Genomic DNA, 21,679 nt, shown 5'->3' on the forward strand with positions numbered 1-21,679 from the left:
TGTGATATAAATCCTCCTATCATGGCTGATTTTGAAGCCACCACAGTGACGTCACTGAATGGAGATTTGGAAAGAGATCAACACAATCTGGTACTAGTTAGCTCCAGTGCAAGCGTATATCCAATATTTACATGCAGTGCTATGCAGACTTTATTAACAAAAAGGGATTGTTAGGTCATGGTCGAGGGGTAATAAAAGTACCTGATACAGTTAAATAAAACTAGTATATGAAAGATTTTACTACAAACAATGAAATTAGGCAGCAAGAGTAATCCCAGACAGAACTGATCACTTTTCTAATTTCTAGAAATGACTGCAACGTGTTAAATTTTCCAATTAAGGAAGTGGACCACTGGTTAAGTAATAGGCAAATAATTGTTTTTAGCCTCAAAATAGAAATAAAATCATGCATACAATCTGTTTGGCAATTTGATGCTTAAATAGTTGGGTCATATTTTGTAAATAGTGTGATAATAAGTAAATTTTATTGTCTTTTACTAATTTGGAAAGCTCCAGAACAACCTACATGTTTCAGGCCTAAAAATTTAACTTTCCTATGAGATAAATACAGTATGTCAAGCTGCCCTGCTGGACCTGCCCAACCAGCTCTACCATTGGCTGTTACCATTGGTACTGCAGATTTCGTTTCTGAGTTGTCTTGACTTCTCTTTCTCTCACACCACACACCTTTTCCATCAGCCATGCCTGTGGGTTCTACATTCATAATATATCCAGAATCTGGTCATTTCTCATCATCTTTACCATTGCCACCTGGTCCAGGCCATGCCTACTCTCACCTGGGTTATTGCAATTGGCCTCCTAACTAGGCTGTTTCCCTCTTCACCTGCATGCTCCAGTCCACACAGCAACCAGCACGATCCAGTTCAAAGTAAGTCAATTCATGGCACTCCTCAAATCAAAACTCTACCGTGGCTCCCTGCTTTACTCAGAATAAAAGCCAAAAGTCTTGACAAGCAGCTCAGGACCCTACGTGCTTTGGCCACCATTGGCCCCTCTGACCTTGTTTCCCACTATTTTCTCCCTCACTTATTAAGCTCCAGGCACACCAGCCTCCCAGCTGTTTCTAGAACACACCTCTCGCCTGCAAGGTCTCTGCACCTGCTGTTTCCTCTACCTGGATGCCCTTCTCCTGGATAAGCACATGATTTGCTTACTCATTTCTTTCAAGTATTTGCTTAAACGTTACCTTTAAGCAAATGTTACCTTTGCTTAAACTGTTATCACCCAATTTAAAATTGTAATCCCTCTCCCACCCACGACCGCCTGGTACACCCTATCCTTTGCCTACTGTCTTCTTTTCCATGCCACTTATCACCTCTGACATACGCTATATGTTGCTTATTTTGCTTGTTTATTGTTTGTGTTCTCCACTAGAATGCAAGCTCCATGAGGGTAGGGATTTTCATCTGATTTTTTAATGTGCTCCATAAATATACGTTGAATCAATGAGTGAGTAATTAGGGCTCTCTCCTTTCTCTAAGAAATAAAAAAAGGAAACAAAACAAAGGGAAGACAGTCCTGTGAATACACTAAAAACTACTGAATGGTACACTTTCAAAGGTGTATTTTATGTTATGTGAATTATATCTTAATAAGTATTTTTGATACTCAACAAACAAATCAAAAAGGAAGATGGAGAGCCGAGAGAAGCGCTCTCAGATCTGTCCCACAACTTTAGAAGACACAAGGGACCTGACCTTTACAAGTTGGGATGGATGGGTAAAAAACAACAGGATTCCAGGAAGCACGCTAACTCCCCAGGAGCTATCACCCAAGGGCTGACTCATCAGTGATGGAATCCGACCAGAATCTCTCCGGTCTCTTGGACTCAGAATGTTTCGAGGCTTCTTTCTTACCACTTCAATTTCTTTCGTTGCTTGGTCCATTTATTCATACACTTAAAATGTAAATGCGCCTTTTGAAATGTAGGGAAAAAAATTCAAACCCTAACTCCACCATTCCAGAGGCTGGGGATCAGGATGGCCAGCAGCACCTTTAAGCAGTTTCTGCAGGCAGTCCGATGTCATGGAGCTGTGGGACGCACAGCAATGTTGGAGCCTAATTCCTCATGTGCTCACCAGGGTTCTAACAAAAATGGAACAACAAGGGTTTCCAAACGAATGTGTTACTGATTCATAAATTTATGGATTGTGCTGTGAAATGTAATATAAAGAATCCTGAATATGAAGTCCTGGTGAGGCAAATGAAGCCTGATTTTGAAATAAAAATACACATTAATGTGAGTCGAGTAGCTAGCCAATGTAGTTAAATCTCTTGTTGCTGTGACTTAGAAAAGAGCAGGTTGATAGTAAATAACAATATCACCTTATATTTATACAGTTCTTCACTTTTTTCCTCTAATTTTTTTTACTGTGGTAAAATACACAAACATAAAATTTACTGTCTTAACCACTTTTAAGTGTACAGTTTAACGGTATTAAATACATTCCTAATGTGCTTTCATCACCACCATCCGCCTCCAGAACTCTTTCCGTCTTGTAAAACTGAAACTCTAAGCTCATTAAACTATAACTCCCCATTTTCCCCTCCCCCAGCCCCTGGCAATCACCATTCTGCTTTCTGTCTGCTTTGACTATTCTAAGCACCTCATATAAGTAGAACCATACGGTATTTGCCTTTTTGTGACTGGCTTATTTCAAATAGCATAATGTTCTCAAGGTTCATCCATGTTGTAGCATGTTTCAGACTTTCTTTCCTTTTTAAGGCTGAATAATGTTCCATTGTGTATATACACCACATTTTGCTTATCCATTCTTCTGTTGATGGACACTGGGTTGCTTCCATGTTTTAGTTATTGTGAATAGAGCTGCTATGACATAGGTGTATATTTATACTCTTTGAGATACTGCTTTCAATTCTTTTGTGTATATACCCAGAAGTGGAATTGCTGCATCATATGGTAGTTCTATTTTTAATTTTTTGAGGAAGCTCCATAACGTTTTCCAGAACAGCTGTACCATTCTACATTCCCGTCAACAGTGAACAAGGGTTCCAATGTCTCCACAACCATGCCATCACTTGTATTTTCTGTTTCCTTTGAAAGTAGTCATCCTAACGAATGTGAGGTGACATCTCATCGTAGTTTTGGTTTGCATTTCGCTAATGATTAGTGATGTTGAGCATCTTTTCATGTGCTTTTTGGCTATTGTACATCTTCTTTGGAGAAATAGCTAAGTCCTTTGCCTGGTTTTAATCAAGTTGTTTTGTTGTTGTTGTTGAATTTTGGAAGTTATCTGTACATTCTGGTTATTCATCCCTTATCAGGTATATGATTTGCACATATTTCTCCTATTCTATCAGTTGCCTTTTTACACTGCTGATAGTGTCTTTTGAAGCACAAAATTTTATAATTTTCATGAAGTTTAATTTGTGTATTTTTTCTTTTGTTTTCTGTGCCTTTGGGTGTCATATCCAAGAAATCATTGCCAAATCCAATGTCGTGAAGCCTTTTTTGAAGAAGAAGAAGATTAGCCCTGAGCTAACTACTGCCATTCCTTCTCTTTTTCCTGAGGAAGTCTGGTCCTGAGCTAACATCCATGCCCATCTTCCTCTACTTTATACGCGGGATGCCTACCACAGCATGGTTTTTGCCAAACGGTGCCATGTCTGCACCCGGGATCCAAACCGGCAAATCCCTGGCTGCTGGGAAGCGTAACATGCGAACTTAACTGCTGCACCACCAGGCCGGCCCCTATCGTGAAGCTTTTATAGTATGTTTTCTTCTGAGGATTTTATAGTTTTGGTTTTACAGTTAGGTCTTTGACCTGTTTGAGTTAATTTTTGTAGATGGTGTTAGGTAAGGATTCAACTTCATTTTTTTTTTGTATCTGGATATCCATTCTTCCTAGCATCATTTGTTGAAGAAAGTATCCTTTCCCCATTGAATGGTCTTGGCATCCTTGTCAAAAGTCACTTGACTGTCTATGTGAGGGTTTATTTCTGGGCTCTCTATTCTGTTCCGCTGGTCTATGTGTCTGTCTCTCTTCTGGTACCACGCTGTTTTGATTGTGGTAGCTTTGTAGCAGGCTTTGAGATCAGGACTGTGAGTCCTCCCGCTTTGTTCTTCCTTTTTAAGATTGTTTGGCTGTTCGGGGTCCCTTGAGATTCCATAAGAAATTTTTCATGGGTTTTTCTATTTCTGAAAAAAATGTCATTGGGATTTTGATAGGCACTGCATTGAATCTGTAGATTGCTTTGGGTAGTATCACTATCTTTTTTTTTTTTAAAGATTGGCACCTAGGCTAACAACCTTTGCCAATCTTCCATTTTTTTTTTTTTAAGGATTGGCACCTGGGCTAACAACTGTTGCCAATCTTTTTTTTTTTTTTTTTTCTGCTTTATTTCCCAAACCCCCCAATACATAGCTGTATATCTTAGTTGCAGGTCCTTCTAGTTGTGGGATGTGGGACGCCGCCTCAACGTGGCCTGATGAGCGGTGCCATGTCCACGCCCAGGATCTGAACCCTGGGCCGCCACAGCGGAGCCTGCGAACTTAACCATTTGGCCACGGAGCCGGCCCCTAAGTATTACTATCTTAACAATATTGTCTTCCAATCCATGAACATGGGATATGTTTCCATTTATTTATGCCTTCTTTAGTTTCTTTCAGCAAAGTTTTGTAGTTTTAATTGTATAGGTCTTTCAGCTCTTTGGTTAAGTTAATTTCTAAGTATTTTATTCTTTTTGATACTATTGTAAATGGAATTTTTTTCTTAATTTCATTTTCAGATTGTTCGTTGTTAGTGTATAAAAATGCAACTGATTTTGTGTGTAGACTTTGTGTCCGGCTACTTTGCTGAATTCATTTATTAGTTCTAACAACTTTTTTTGTGGACTCTTTAGGATTTTCTACATATGAGATCATATCATCTGCAAACAGAGATAATTTTACTTCCTCTTTTCCAGTTTGGATGCATTTTATTTCTTTTTCTTGTCTAATTCCTCTGGCTAGAACTTCCAGTACTATGCTGAATAGAAATGGTGAAAGCAGGCAGATGTCCTTGCCTTGTTGCTGATCTTAGAGGAAAAGGTTTCAGTCTTTCTCTATTAAATATGATATTTGCTGTGGGTTTTTTGCATATGGCTTTTACTATATTGAGGTAGTTTACTTCTATTTCCAGTTTGTCAACTGTTTTTATCATTGAAGTGGGTTGAATTTTGTCAAATGCTTTTTCTGCGTCAATTGAGAGGATTACATGTTCTTTTTTTTACCTTCATTTTATTAACCTGGTGTATTACATTAATTGATTTTTGTAAGTTCAGCCATCCTGGAATTCCAGGAATAAATCCCATTTGGTCATGGTGTATAATTATTATAATATGCTGATGAATTCAGTTTGCTAATATTTTGTTGAGAATTTGTGCATCAATGTTCGTAAGGGCTATTGTATTGATAAGGGAAACTGTAGTTTTCTTTTCTTGTAATGTCTTTGGTTTGGTTTACAGGTAATGCTTCATAGAATGAGTTAAGAAGCGTTCCCTCATCTTCATTTTTTTGGGAAAAGTTTGAGAAGAGTTGGTGTAAGTTCTTTAAATGTTTGGTAGAATTCACCAGTAAAGCCATCAGGTCAAGGGCTTTTCTTTGTAAGGAGATTTTTTTAATAACTGATTCAATCTCTTTACTAGTTATAGGTCTATTCAGGTTTTCTATTTCTTTATGATTTCGTCTTGGTAGGTTTTCTATTTCTAGGCATTTGTCTATTTCATCCAGATTTTCCGATTCATTGATGTATAATTGTTCATAGTACTCTCTCATAATCTTTTTAATTCAGCAACAGTAGTTGCTTCAGGGAAATAGAACTGGGTAAGTGGTGATCAGAGAGGCGAGCAAGTCTTACAGTTTTGTTCTATTTAAATCTTTACCCTGTGCATGTATGTTAATAAATCAGAAATTAACAAAATAGTCTCTTGGGAAGAGTTAACATATACAGATGATGTTGTTATCAGATAAGAAGCTACAGTAATCTCCTAATTCACTCCTTGCTCATTGCTTCCCTTGCTCCAGGTCTCCCTTCTCTCCAGTTGGAAAGAATCTTCTTCCTAAAACACAAGTATGATTGTGCATTCATTCTCTTAGAATTTTTCTTCACAGTCCACTCATTCTCTACAGAATAAACCCCAAATTCCTTAGTGAGGCATTAAAAACTCTTCATGAAAAGATCCAACTTACCTCTCAAACTGTCTCACTGCAATTCTTTTCTATAATCCTCTCCTCTGACCCCAGCACACCCCAGGCTCTTGGTCTTTTCTCTACACCCTATACATCAGTGTCTTGGCTCATGGTCTTCTTATCATTCTCTCTGGAATACCTTGCCACCCCTCGTCCGCCTCTCACAAACACACCCATCTTTCAAGGTTCAGCTCATAGGCCAACTCTTCTTTGTAAATCTTCCTGATCTCCTAACATCAAACTTCATCTTCAGCATCCATTTAATCATTCAAAAAATTTTGTGTGTTTGTGTGCTCTGTGCTAGGCAGAGAGGAACAAGATGCAGATCCTATTATTAAGTTGCTTAGAGTCTTCTAGAGAGAGACCCATGTATGCTCATCATACCCAACACCGATTGAGCAAGTACTAAGTGTCAGTTTTACATTAACTCATTTAATCTTCACAACAACCTGATGAGGTAGGGGCTATTTCTTGCCTTAGTTTTAGAGGGAATGAATTGGAAGCATGCAGAGGACTGGTACAAGGCTGGCCACAGGTTATAAGGCTGGCAAGGAGAGGAACTGGAATTCAAATCAAGCATTCTGAGTCTGCATTTACACTTCACCACTTGCCATAGCTGGTTCATAATAAGCAAGCACACTTCTCTCATCTACATTCTGATTTAATTGGTCTGAGTTGGTCTCAATGTTTTAAAGCCCGTGAGTGACTCCACTGTGCAGCCAGGATTGAGAACCTGTGCTGTAGAGGGTACAGTGATGGCAGAAAGGGTGGATGGGCAAATAGGCCTGGGGCATGAGGATTAGAAGAGACTTGAATTAGTTTAACTGCAGGTTGGAAAACAGTGAGTGGAAAGGAAAGGACTGAACACACTGAGTGGGGGAGCTTCAGGAATGGGGAGCTGCTCAGTGAGGCTGGGAGAGAAATCAGACTGTAAGAGGGGAAAGAAGGGGTCATGTTGGCCTTGAATGTCATGCCTAAAGAATGTGGAATTGATCCTTTAGGCAATAGGGGGACATGGAAGGCTTAAAAATTATTTTTGCATTCATCATTTTTAATAAGCCCCCTAGAGGCTTACTTGAGCCACTCACTTGCCCTAGTGGAAGCATAGGATTTATGTAATGCTGGTGTTCGTCTGATCTACGATGCTACATGGGGGAGCACCTAACAATACTCTTTGTCCACAAGGCAGAAAGAGCCAATGTCCATCTGGAAACATTTAATAGTTATGAGAGGCTTGTGCTGTGTTTCCAAAATGCCAAAAATCCCTTGAGGACAGACGTCTCTGAATGGGGAGAGGCCACATCTGCAGCCTTGTTTTCTCCATCTCTGCCTGATGTAAGGCCTCAGCTGCTTCTCAGTGGATGCGGGTGATCTAGTGAGGATGAAAAAAGGAAGGCTGGCACTGGGAGGGGCCTTTACAATGTGGAGCCTCGATCTGCATATAAACATTTATTCAGATCATATTCCTCTGGGCTGGGCCTGAAACACTGCATTTCCTGTTGCCGTGACACCAGTGGTCACTATGATAATCCCCCAGGATTCTGTGAAGGAGAGAGAGAGTGAGCCAGAGAGGATAGTCATTTTTTTCTTTCCTTATTTTCCCTCTCTCTCCAATTCCTTATTTTGTCTTAAAGAAATGCCAACAGAAAAGTACAAGCCAAATAGGCAAGGAAGGCTGGGGAGATTTTGCCTTTTCTCAAAATGTTGGCTCCTAAGGCTGCACCAGGCTACTTGAAGATGTGCTTTGAGTGAGGCTACGTGACGCGACACTGTTGGTTGCCTAAGCAGAACATGCCCTTCCTCCCTTCCTCCTTCCTAGCACAACTCTAATTTGGTAAAGAGAATAAATGCAGCCAGAAGACTCAGAGGAGGCTGGTCCCTCCCCGGGTCCTGAGGTGGATCCTGATTCCAAGTCTAAGCCAAGAATGGTTATGTATATATATTCCCCCTTGCTGGTGATTGCTTCAGGACCTCAGGTTTGAGCCCATCAGCACAGGGCCTCCTCCAGTGATCGTGACTGGTTCAAGGGTGGGCTGTGTCCCGAGTTGTATCAGACAGACTGAATGGAAAGACTCTAATCTTATGTTTTTGAGGGAGAGGTTGCCTCTCTTGTTGGAAATGAACAAAGGAGCAAGTTTTTCCAGGTCTACTGGCAGCCATCTTGTGACCATGAGACAAGTTACAAGGAGGAAAAAGCCAACACAAAAAGAGGAGGGCAGCCAAGTGAATTACAGAGAAATGAAGCTGGAGCTCTGATTGGCTTGTGCCTGGAGACAGGGCCCACCTCTGGACCACCTGTTATGTGAGATAATAAATTTCCCTTTCAGTGGAGCTTGCCACTGTAAGATTATTCCTGACTGCTTCCTGACTCTCAGTGCCTCTCCATACAGTGGTTTTAACTAGAGAAGACTGTCGTCACATAGGTTTACACCGGAGTCTGCAGAGTGTTTTCTCAACAAACGTCTCATCTGAACCACCTAAGAACCTCTTGGGGAAGCAGAATGGACAATATTATTCCTATAATTCAGAGCAGTGAAGTGCTTCACCTAAGGTCACACAGCACAGATTTTCTCTATTTTAATCATGTGCTCTTTTTACTATATCAAATTCCTCACGTGATTGTTGTAAATTCCAAACTATTCCATAATTTATAATATAATATAATTATAAAACAAAAATTCCAAACCTCATTTGTATAGTAGTTTTCACTTTTGAAAGCCTGGTTACATTTATAACTTTAATTTCACAAGACCCCCAAAGTAATACTACAGTCGAAGGCAGAGACTGAACACTTGCTGACGTCATGACTCAGCTGGTCAAAAGCCCATGGTCTGCCAAAGAGAGGTAACTTAGGCCAATCCAGGTCTGCCCTGGGATTTTGGAATTGGGACCCTGAAAGCCTTGAAAACTGTGGGAGCCAAGCTGAAGGCCATGTGGGGCCCTGAAGAAGATGCATAAGATGAGGGCAGGAAGAGATGGAGAGGAGCAAGTGTGTGGTCCTGGGAGAAGCAGGGACAGCAGATGCCTTAGTTTCTGGCCACTTTCCAGACCCCATTTGCAGTCTGAAGGACGTCCAGCTGGACTCAGTCTCCTGTGCATGACATAGATGTTTCCAGGCCCTTTTACTCGAGCCAGTTTGAGTTGGTTTCTGTTCCTTGAAGCTTTGATTGAAATGCTTTTCATACTTGTTGTTTTCGTTATGTCCTGTTTCCCTGAAGTGATTAGTAGTAAAATGGAAACACTTAAAAGGAATAGGACTCATGTGCTTGTCTTTTGGTAGCATCCAAGCAGGCGGCAGAGCGGCTGTATCTAACTCTGGAACAGGCTCTGGGAAGAAGCGTGACAAAGAGTCCCATGAGTGGGGGCAGCCACTGAGAAGGAGGAATGCAGCCTGCATAGCTGGGGTGCTCTGGGAGGAAAAAGTGGGAGTGGGAAACCTTGAAATTATGCTGTCAGACTGTCACTGTGGAGTTCTGATATATTTATGACCGTGGTTTACAACCAGGGGTGATTTTGCCCCCCAGGAAAGATTTGCAATGTTTGAAGACATTTTTGGTTGTCACAACTTGGGGCAGGGGATGCTATTGGCATGTAGTGAGTAGAAGCCAGGGATGCTGCTAAACATCCTACCACACACAGGACAGCCCCACAACAAATTATCCAGTCCAACATGCCAATATTGTCAGGGTTGAGAAACTGATTTACGAGAATGTTTATTTCCCAATCTATTTCTAAGAATCTTATGCTTACTGATGTTCCAATCTAGGAATTTTCCATAAGTATGACAGGGAATTTTTTTGGTGACTAAAGTATGAACTACTCAGCATTTCTTCCTCCAGGATCACTTTTGATTGCCACATATCATCAGCACAAATCCTAAAGCAAAGATATTCATTCCTGGGCAGCTGAGTGGATTAAAGAGCTCATCCGTGTGTTCGATGACTGATTTATGCCTACGCCATTAGGTTCATTGATTCATGGGGCATGTTTCTATATGTCAGAAAACCAAAAAGGGAAAGGCTTTTTTGGTGTGTGTGTTTCAGGCCATCATTTTGTACCTCGTTAGGAACCTGACATATGGTAATGCTTATCACATCCACAAAAGCTTCAACCAATAGTGATTTCTAGTGAGCCTGCAAACAGTAATTACGTTTCTGAAGTGGTAGTTTTAGATCTTATATTGCCAGTGGGAAAAAATACTAGTTTGCAGGCATGCCCCCAAATGAGCTCTAAAGAACTCCTTCCAAGAGTTATTTATCCTCTGTACTGGAAGGGAGCATGAAGAGCCGGAAATCTGGGGGAGCGGTGGCGGTGGGGGTCTCAGTAAAAGATGAGGTGGACCATGACCACTCTTCTTAGTTACTCCGGAAACCGTGTGAAGTTGAAAAGACTCTCATGGAGCTCTGGAAGACGAGTTTCTCTCCTCAGAAGCTTCCTTACCTAATGTATTTGACACTGGATTAGCCGTGCCTCCTCCCAGTGAGTTTTCTCCCTCGGGCTGTGGGGTTTGTGGTTGCCAAGGGGCCATCCACTGTGAATTTGGAGCTGGGTATTTGGTTCCGTCCAACTGTGATCCCAGAGCCTCCAGTGGCCTGAACACTCTCTGCTTTTCAGTCTGACTTCAATTCTGAGGCACAGAAAAATATTTTTGTGTCTGACATAGCCTTCCATCGAGGTAGGAAGAAAGATGAGGGTGTGTGTGCCAGATGCATAGTATCTTCCCGTCTGCGTCTTGGTAAAGAGTGGGTTCCTCTCAAATGATAGGTTCCAGCTCTCCCCAAGCTGCCGAGAGGCAGGCGTGGGGCTATGGGTCAAAGAGCATTCTCGAATCCCAGCAACCAGAGGCTCAGGGAAAAGGGAGGGCGTGGAGGAGGGCAGGGACTGACTGCGGCTGAGAACTGAGGGCTGTGGATGACTAAGTCCTGCAAATTGGTGGAGACCAACAGAAAAAGAGTCATTTCAAAGCAGGACACCCAGCTCTCCAAAGGGAGCCGTGCATCCTCATGCTCCACAGGCCCTCTACGGACCATTCCCAGCTGACAGTTTTGGCCCAGCTATCTAGTGGCCTGTTACACAAGATGGGATTTGTCCCTTTGTCCTTCTTCATGGAAGTATTAGAAGCTTAGAGTCCACTCTAATAATGGTAACTATCACTATTGAATGCTTACCTTATGCTACCCACTGCACATCTGCGATCTTATTTAATTATCACGGCGATCCTATCAGGAAAAAGTACTATTCTGCCCATTTTGCAGAGTGGGAAATGGAGGCTTAGAGAACTTTAGCAAGCTGTCCAAGGTTATAGAATGAATATAAATCAGAACCAAAATTCCACTCTGGGCCTCAAACATTTTACACCACTCACTACCCCTTTACCACTCTGCAGGGTGGATTCGCCTTACTCTTGCGCCTTGGCACATCTATCCCAGGCTTTTTGAAATAGTCTGTTGACAATAGTGAAGATGCACATTGCAAAATATATACATTTTGTAAGAAAGTTGTCTTAGGTATAATGTGAGGGGATTTTTTTAAGAGTCATATTTGGGCCTGAACTCATTCACAGCTTTCTCTCTCTCACAAATGTTATTTAGGGAGAAGTGATGCCCCAGGCATATTTTTAAGTTTAACCAGGCATAACACACCCATCTAAATAAACATTTGGATGTATTGTAATTGACGGTGTAATAGGATGTTAAAATGGGATAATCCTTTGTCTTAGTTTCAGCTGAGGCTAAGTGCCAACTACGTCCACGCTCCACCGTGGTCTCCCTGAAGCTCCTCTCACTGTTGCCTGAAGTGGGAGACGGGAGACCACCTGCTTTGCTTCTGCATTTCTCCATCTAGAGGGGAGGAGGGGGAGGAGGAGGGAAAACGCCAACAACTTTTCCTAAAGGGATTCCTGCGCTCCAACCTCCAGCTACCTACCCTCTCGGCTTCCACAACCTCTCATATAGTCTGGAGGGAGACAGTCAGCCGAGGATCCCGGTTTTCAGTGACCTCCTTTGGAAATCCAGGTTGGGCGTCCAGCAACTGCATTTGAAATAACTGAGTGTGTCCCATGGGCTTGAGGGTGCAGTGGGCTGGGTCTGACCCATGATGAAGCCGTCTAGAGGAGAGGGACTAGCTTGTGGCAAGTGAGACCACCTGTGTGTGACTCAGCCTTGGCTCGCTTTAGGTCCTGCCCAAGCCGGGTGCATGCAGGGCAGAGGAGGTGGCAGCTAAAAGTGGCCAGTGATAGATGGCCAGTCGCTCAGGGGCCGAGGGAGGAACCATAAACCCCCAGCCAGAGCAGTTTCACATGTAATGGCATCTGGGGAACTGCAGGGGAAGGGTCCCCAACAAAGTGGGGCCACCTCCGAAGAACCCATGGAAGTGCCCCATGGCAACAAGAAACAGCCGTACATGCCTGCCGAGCCCAGGGAGCCCTGTGCCCGCTCACCACAGTACCACCTAGTAAAGCCTTCTGTCACCTTTACCTGTCCTCTCTGCATCCACTTCAACTCTGGATGTGAAGAGATGACCATTAGCAGCCAAGGGGAAGTGGGGAAATGCATGGTGCCAAGAAAGAGGGCCAATAGCGTCCTGTCCCACCACAAAAAGAAGCCTTCAGGTGGGGGACGAGACTTTAAACTGTCAGTGCCGTTTTTAAGTATTGCCTAAGTATTACATGCATGTTAATGACTGAACTTCTTTGGAGGTATAATGTAAGCAAGGTCTTTTTAAGAACTCTGGGGTCAGCCTGAAATATTAAGGGACCCACTCAGCTTTCATCCAAGGCCAGGGTAGGAACTACACCCAGAGAGTATGTGAGCGGGCAGTCGGGGCAGCTGGGGAAACCAAGGAGCATTAGGATGGTGCCGTCTGTGTCTGCTCGTCCAAAGTACGCTCTGCATCTCCCCTCTCCTCCTCACCCAGACTGCTCCAGACATGCCAGCCTCCCAGGCACAGTCCTGCCTCAGGGCCTTTGCACTTGCTCTTCCCTCTGCCCTGACTGTTCTTCCCTCAAACACCCACAGACGTTGCTCACCAGTTTCCTTCACCTCACTCTCTGTTTAAATGTCCCTTTGTCAGATCTTCTCTAACCATGGGATGCAATCATCACTCACATCTCCCTGCTCTGTCCAGCCCCCTTATCCTATTTTCGTATGTTTTTCACAGCTCTGGTGGTGACCAGACCTTTAAGTGTGTTTGTTGATTGTGTGCCCCCAGATTGGCAGCTCTGGGAGAATGGAGACGATTTTGTTTACTCTTCTTCCCAAGTACATAGAATTATGAATGACGCATGGCAGCGGCTTAATAAATATTTGTTGTTGCTGTCATTGAAAGTTATCTCTGCTTCCCCAAATTCCTTTTACCTTTCAGAGTCTAGAGTTACTCACTATGTTAAAAAACCAAAGCTAGTCTGGGCAAGCTGACTTGCACCTGTATGTCCAAAGCATGTTTTCTCTGTTTGGGGCACAAAGGAACCGCGAAGAGGGAATTTACTCAGCAATGAGATGCCATAGGATCTGATCCCTTGGAAACTATACACTGGATTTCTCTGAAGAAATAGATACTTTTTTGCTTTTTGAGTCTGAGAAGAAAGAATGCAGAAAAAGAGTTCCTTCTTACTATAGCCTGAAGGGCTATTTTTATGAATTTTTACCACATGTCCACACAAAACTTCAGCCTTTCTCTCATTGAGGGAAAGAATTTGAGACATTTTTATCAGAGTCTTGTCAATGGAAACCCTTATCAGGGAAAGTGATTTTCTGAAGTGGTCGGAGTCACAAGGAAGTGAGAGTGTTTCTGTGACTCGCTGCCAACTTAGCCCTACAGTGAAGGTGAGGGACACCTTCTGGAAACTGGCTCCTCGAGGGACTTGGCAATGATGTCTGCTCCTTGGCCTCCCCCCCAGAGTCAGGTCTTCCCAACACACCTGAAAAGCGATTCTTCAATCAGGAGATTACCCAAGGATGACAGAAATAAAAGCCCCCTTCCCAACAGCCTTCTCCTGTAAGGTCCCTGCCTCTTTTTCCTCCATCACTGTTATGGTGATGTCCATCCTTGCAAGGAGGAATACTTTTCTTAGAAATTCGACTTGACTTGAAAACGATGTGTGGAGGATCAGAATTTACTACCCCCAAATGTGTCTCTTTGCTTTGATTGTTTTTAAGGAGAAAAGACTCTGAAAGAAACTTTGACCTTCCCCCACAACTGTCTAAAAGAACTAAAGATAGAAGCCCTGTTCCAGAAAGGAGCTAATACCATAGATAACTGTAGTATAACATGAACCAGGTGTGACAGACAGGGAGGACTCTAGCAAGGCCCATTTGATCAAAATCTTCTCGATGTGCCATTGTCTTTGCAAGGCATTGCAAACATTTGTTTACCAAACATTTGCTTTTCCATGTCCACGTGAATTGCCTTCCTCCTCTTTGAAGTCCCAAACCACTACTCACAACATCCTCTTTTGTTTTTAGCCAACGATGGTATTTAAGGTGGTGGCTTTGGCCATTTTGGTGAGTTACTCAGTTTTCCTGGGTTTCTCCCAATTATACATGTTATTAAACTTTGTTTGACTTTCTCCTGTTATTCTGTCTCATGTCAATTCATTCTTAGCCCAGCCAGAAGAACCTAGAGGGTAGAGGAATATTTCTTCCTCCTCTACAGATATTTTCAGGGATGGCAAATATTAATTTGATGCAGTGATAGGAAAACCAGGACCCTGTGTAATTGTTGCCTGGTAGGTTAAGAGTGTGACTTCTGGAACTAGACTGCTTGGGTGGAAGCTGAGCTCCATCACTTGCTAGCTCTGTGACCTCAGACAACTTACTCAACCTCTCAGTTCCTCTGTTGTCTCATGTGTATACTGGGGTTAGTAACAACCCACCTCCTATGGCTGCTGTTAGGATTAAATGAGTTAATATAAGAAAAGGGCTTAGAACAGCACCTGGCACATAAGACTAGCCCTGTAGGTGTTAGCAAGTATTACTATTGTTGTTGGGACGGTGGGGGTGCCACCATGGACGATCACCATCATCCTCCTCACCATTCTCATCACCATCCTCTCACAAAACATGGCCCATTTAGACTCCAGTTTAGGACTTAACAGAGGTAAGGCAACCAACTGAATCTCTCTCAACAAGACGCTGCCTGGTGTCAGCCACAGCTTGATCTTTGGACTATGTTGGTGAAGGAACCACATAGGTTTGTGACTGCCATTGAGGTCAAGTCTTCTAGGAACCCAGAAAAGAAGCAATTCCTTCTCTGCTCAGAGATTTGTAAGGATCATTAGCTCATTCTCATGAAAATCTACTAGATGGTTGTAGGACAATTGGACAAATCATATGGCTAGGATCGACACCTAGCATTCTTAAAAAGAATGGAAAGAAGCATCTAGTAGAGTAATACAAAGCAGAAATGGGCCTACACATATTTTCAAATGATAAGACCAGAATAAAATACAAACACCAAAATATTCTCTAAACTGAATCTAAACCAAACTAATATTTCTTTTGTTCCAAGACCCTGGCTTGTCAATTTGGCTCAGGAGAGGGTTTTGGCATCCATTATCTCGGTTCACGTTTTCTCCAGGAGAATGAGCGCTGGAATGCGGCAGTGGGTCTCAGCTGAGTCACATCTGCCTTGTGGCCGGCTGGCCTTTTGCAGGCTGCCACAAGATGTGCAGCTTTTAAAGGTCTCGACTCAGAGCATCGCCTCCTGCCTGCTTTGTGCCCTTCCCACATGGCCCAATCACCTCGGATAGGTGGTCTCTAAGGATTTCTTTAAGGTTTGCAATCTGTTGAAGCGGAAAAGTTTTCTAGTTGACTAAAAACAAGTTCTAAATCCAGTATCCACAACTGTTTGTTTTACAGATGAGGTAACTGTAGAAAAATGCAATAAACAAAACTGAAATAGTCTTTGCTCTGTTGTGATCGTGGGGCTCCGGGAATCTTGTTGGATTTTGGCCTTTGACTTCGTGGTCTGTAAACAGGAATTCACCTAGATGATCTCAGACTGACTTAAATTTGTTTATGTGTATTTTTTTTAATTAAAATTTTATTCTTCACCTCCAAAATTTCCATTTGGTTCCATTTATGTTTTTTATCTCTTTGTTGAACTTCTCATTTTGTTTTCCTGACTTGGTTAAATTATTTATTTGTGTTCTCTTGTAGCTCTCCGAGCATCTTTAGAACAATTATTTTGAATTCTTTATCAGGCAGTTCATGTGTCTCGATTTCTTCGGGATCAGTTATGGGAGGTTTTCTGTGGTCCGTTGGTGGTGTCATATTTCCCTGATTCTTCATGACCTTGTCACGTTGTGTAGGTGTCTACGCATTTGAAGAAGCAATCACCTCTTTCAGACTTTGTGCACTGACTTCTGTAAGGAAAGACCTTCACCTGTGGGTGGGAGACGGTGGTGCGTGCTGTGACCCAGGTCTAGTGGTACAGGGAGCCAAGTATGCGGGCTTGTGGTGGCTCCAGGTCTAGGGAGGTGTGATATCTTGACAGCTCAGGCCACTGGGGTCCACAACGTTGAAGACTGTGTGGTCCTTGGCGAGCACTCTGGGGGATCCACAGTGGCTATTGGGGGTCCTCAGTGGTACCTCTTGGTCTAGCAGCTAGGGACCAAGGCAGGCAGTGATGATGGCCGGAGGGGGTAGTGTGTATGCACTAGGCTGTGGGGGCCAGCAACAGCTGTCTGTGTCATGGTAGGGACCAGGTATGTAGTGGCAAGGGCCAGGGCCAGGGCCAGCAGCAAGGGCAGGGACCATCTGTGGGCACACCAGCAGCTGCGATACCCCTGGCTGTGGGCGTCTACTCCTGTAGCTGCAGGGTCTTGCCGTGGGCTGCCTATAGCAGTGGAGGCTGGTCACAGGAGTTGGGCAGGTGGGGTGCAGGTGCACAGCTGGAGGGGCTAGTTGCAGCTGAGCTCAGCGGTGCAGGCCAGTGCCAGGAGTCAGGGCCAGATCCAGGCCCACAAATGACTGTGGAGGCCCTGGCTGTGAGCGTGCACTCCAGCGGCTTCATTAAAATTTAACAGCCGGCACTATTAAAAAGCCATTTCTGATGCCTAGCCTAAATTTGCCCTGGTCTATTGCTCCTTTCTTACCCCATTCTCTGCCTCAACAGAAGCTGCTCCCTGCCATCTGCACAGGGACCCTTCACGCCTTCATGCAGGTTCCCATGGCACTTTCTCTCTCGCTCACTATGTGTGTTCAGGGAGCCAGGAATTTCATCACCTTCCGCAAACCACAGGGAAACACATTTTTAGGCAGTGTGTGGGGGACCTTGGGGCTTCTCAAATTACAGACACCACAAAAGTCGCCTCTCTTGCTTATCATTTGCTGACTGATTGATTAGCTCAGATCCTCTGGATGAAGAGATGGGGCAAGAAGTTTCCAATAATTGCATTAATATCCCATAGTTCCACAAATCTATTTGCTTACCCCATCCAAAGAGCCCATGTTTAAAAGTTTGAAGAGGATTGCAAATCACTTGTTTCCCAGCTGATCTAATTTCTTCCTTCCAGTCACATATCATAAAGAGAGTATTTGCTGATGTTTGCATGCTGACGGCGTGCCAGGCACTGACTGAAACTTTTCACCACAGCCCTATGAGGTAGGCACTGGTGACAGACCCCTTTTACAGATGAGCAAATGAGGCCCAGAGAGTCTAAGTAACTTGCCAATGTTAACACACGTACAAAGTGGCAGGGCTTCTTGCCTGACAAACCGCCAGGGCATCCATGGCACAGGAGGGCCAGTTGTCCCTGGCCTTGCATGGAAGGCCTGAAATTCAGATATTTGACATTATTTCCACATCCAGTTATACAGACAGTCACAGAAATACACCAAACCACTGAAGGAAGTCTGTCACCCAACTTGAACCACACTGACCTCAGAACACTATGGATATATATATATACATATACTGTGCACACACACAATTATGTTACATTTATGTAGCACGAAATTATGCTATATTTCATTTTTGGATATTTTAAAATCTTTGGTTAGGTAAGCACAATCATTTTAAACATACCATAGTTTCAGTTTCCCCATTTTATACTTCTTCATTTTATAATATACAGACTCTCAGCAGTGAAATTGGGTTGACCATGTCTTGATGTTGGAGAGGTCCCAGTGCCTAGAACCATAGAACTAGGAAGGAAACAGAGACTATCTTGTTCAACTTCTTCATTTCATATGTGAGGGAATGAAGACAGAGAGATGTTGAGTAACCTCTCCAAGGTCACACAGCTAGAACGCCCTTCCACTGATAGACGTACCAATGTGCTCTGTCTTGCACCCACTGCTGTTGATACCTGGCTCCTGCCTCTGAATGAGCAAGGAGAGAAGTTGCACCCAAGGTCACATGTTAATGGGAACATCCTGGAGGCCATAAGACATTTATTTTAAGGTGAAGGGGTTCAGAACAGGCCTCCCCAGAATGTGCCACTTTGGCATGTGGAATATTTGGAACTAAAGGCAATCAAGGCCCTGTGGGCTGGAGAAAATTTACCTCTCCTTTCAAGAATTTAAATTGGGGGCCTTGTCCATAATAAGAGTTATTACCAGAAATAAGTTTTTATGACCTATCTCTATGGTAGGGCAAACCTTTAATTACTGAACATCTGCTCTTCTTATCATCCTCTCCTCCTCCCCTCTGAAGCCTCAGGCCCCTAGTCCATTTCTTAGCTCAAGTTGGCATCTATACCTCACTTTACCTTTTTGTCTCTGAACCTCTCATGTACATGGGGTCTCTGACCCTCTCACGTATGTGGAGCTCCTGTACGTACAAAATTAACTAAATCTGATTTTTTTTCCTATTAATCTATCTCATGTCAATTTAATTCTTAGACCACTCAGAAGAACCTAGAAGGGTAGAGGAAAATTTCTTCTTCTCTCAAAAAGACCAAAGACTCCTTCCTGTGTAATCTTTTTTTGTAAGCAAAAAGATTACATTTCTATAGAACTTTTCACCCTTGAAAGCCCTTTTGGAACTGAGAATCAATACTGAACCTCACGACCACCCTGGGAGGAGGTGTGTGTAAGCATTGCTATTTCTGTTTTTTGGATGGGGAAACAAAAGTCAAGAAATGTTGCACACCTTTCCCTAGGTAACGCAGCTAGGTAGCGGCAGAGCTGTTACGGTAATTTGGGACTCCGGGTTTGGTACATTGCACTGAACTGCACTGCTTTCCTGTGGACAATGTGCCTTGTAAGAATTACAATTACGGAATTACAGACGAGAGAAGCACAAGCATTTTTCCTCTTCTGAGGCTATTCATAAACCATTATCTAATCCAGTGTATTTTCTCTGCAAGAAACTATTCTTCAAGTGATCAGTAACTTGGCAAAAAAAGATAATTAGATCATCTGAACGACATTCATAAAGTGAACCCTATTTCAGGATAGACATTAAGCATTTGCAATGTTCTGAACGGACTTCCTTTCAAGGGTGAGGTGTAAGATCCATTTTAATGAAGCTTAGTCTGGGAAACCAGCATATTGCAATTAAAAATGCAGCCCTTGTAGCCTTGCAATTCTTTGTCTAAAGCCCTTTTACAAAAGACAGTATTTTAATTCAATAAATAAAAGACAGGCACTTCCAGCTTTCCTACAGGCGGCGTAGCTACCGCATGCCGCTAACACGCACAACAGAGAAAATACACAAACAGCGTTTGATCTTGCCTTGCTGCAGGAGTGTTTCCATCTTTCAGGAGCCAGAGGGAAAAACAACCTCAGAACTGTACCGACCAAAACTTCCAAATTTATTGCAACACAACGTAATGGCAAAATGCTATTTTCTTAGTGCTCACATTTTTGAATAACCACCATGGCCAAGAACGCCTGGTTTTATTTTTACAACAAACCCAAAGAAAATCTTGAATTCCACTCTCAATTTGGGGATGGCCAAGATGCCGTGGGTTGTTCGGAGCAAACCATTGAGTCTAATCATTCAGTCTTATCCTCTTTGTTTAACCTGTGCTTGAAGCATTTATTTCATGTTCATCCTGGTTTGACACAAATCATGCTTAAAAGAGATTTCGTATCCTGTTTGCTTGTGCTAAGTTGAGCTACGATAGTAAACTTAACAATGCCAGCCCTTTCTCAGTAAAAGAAGCAATCAGCTTAAGAAAACACTTCCAGTGGAAACAAGATACAGAATTGCACATATAGCCACATTGCACTGAGATCTGTCTGAATAGAGAAAAGTATAGATCCATGCTAAATAAAAATTTCTCTTTTAATTTAGCATCAATGTGCCCATTTCTCTTACTGCTTTTCATACATTGTTATAAGCAATTTGTCACATTGCTATTGTATTCCACCTAGGAAGCAAGGTATAAAAAAAGGCAGGATAATAGAGAGACTTAAATGCACTTTAAAGTTCTACCCAAATGTCACACTTTCCAACTTATTTTAACCATAATCAAGTAGTTTAAAGATACAGCGCAAATCTTGTTCTAATCTTATTATCTTAGCACAATTTATGTACAGTGGCTATCCGACATCACATTACTTGTTTACAAGGTGTCAACTACCACCCACTCCCGTCTCAACTTTCTTGAGACTGAAATTTGTACAGACTGATTTCTTGGTCAAGGTGTGTTTTGTAGTTTCTTAATGATAAACACATTTTAGTGTTTTTATAATAAGGAATGGAAAGCAAACTATCCACGTAGCTTAGCAATTCATCGGACATACCTTGTTTGAAGAAAGCAATTTTTTTCAAAAATTTTCCACCACACAGAATGGCTATCCTTTTTTCCTTAAGCTTTTCTGCATCACAAATCCCATCCAAATTATTCTAAAGAAGAAGCGAGAAGAGGTCCAAGCACCTTTTCTCCTCTTCTCAGAGGAGCTAATCAAACATTCCCATCAACCTCTCAGCACTTTGAGAAGCACATTTTACACCACACGCACACACATGCACACACGCACACACACTGCTCCTCACACTGGTTTTAGTGCTGAATTAGGCGGTCCTCTTTCAAATTTCCACTCCCACTTGCTTTTTTTTTTTTTGGCTAAGGATTTCTAAATATTCTTTTCTAGCCCAAAGCACACATTTTCGGTAAGCAAATTCTACAATTAGAAATTCTAAAAAGTAGAAGAAAAGCACCTAGTTAAAATGGAAAAGAAAAAATATACTTTAAAAATGACGAACAGGGCAATTAAATTTTCTCTCTCTTTCTTTTTCAAATGCTAGTGAACAGCTAGATTAAACTGCATAAACAAAGAAAACTGCAAACACTGCCGAGCTGATCCTACTGAACTCTCACTTTTGGGGTGAAAAGGCTTGCTTTTCCTACATGTCAGTGATATTTTTTGGTTTAGTTCGCTTCGGTCTTTTCTGTATTTTGGCAGGCTTAATGAAATGACTGTAGTCTATGCTGCTGGTAACAGGACACAAGATAATAATAGTGGGAAGCAAAATCTGACTCATGTTTCAAAAAACCAATGATGGATAGCTCAC

At 42.6% G+C, this 21,679-nt stretch overlaps 1 protein-coding gene across 1 annotated transcript in view; it reads right to left on the reverse strand.

Moving 5' to 3' along the window:
• The window catches only part of VIT (vitrin), a 104,635-nt gene extending 83,450 nt beyond the window's left edge, over window positions 1-21,185 (reverse strand). The window contains exon 1 of the mRNA XM_014832936.3: window positions 20,908-21,185. The gene's annotated coding sequence lies outside the window, so the exon portion shown is untranslated. The remainder of the gene's footprint in view (window positions 1-20,907) is intronic.
• Between the last annotated feature and the right edge of the window lie 494 nt (window positions 21,186-21,679).

The sequence above is a fragment of the Equus asinus genome, chromosome 6, assembly GCF_041296235.1.
Source record: "Equus asinus isolate D_3611 breed Donkey chromosome 6, EquAss-T2T_v2, whole genome shotgun sequence".
Classification (NCBI taxonomy): Eukaryota; Metazoa; Chordata; class Mammalia; order Perissodactyla; family Equidae; genus Equus; species Equus asinus.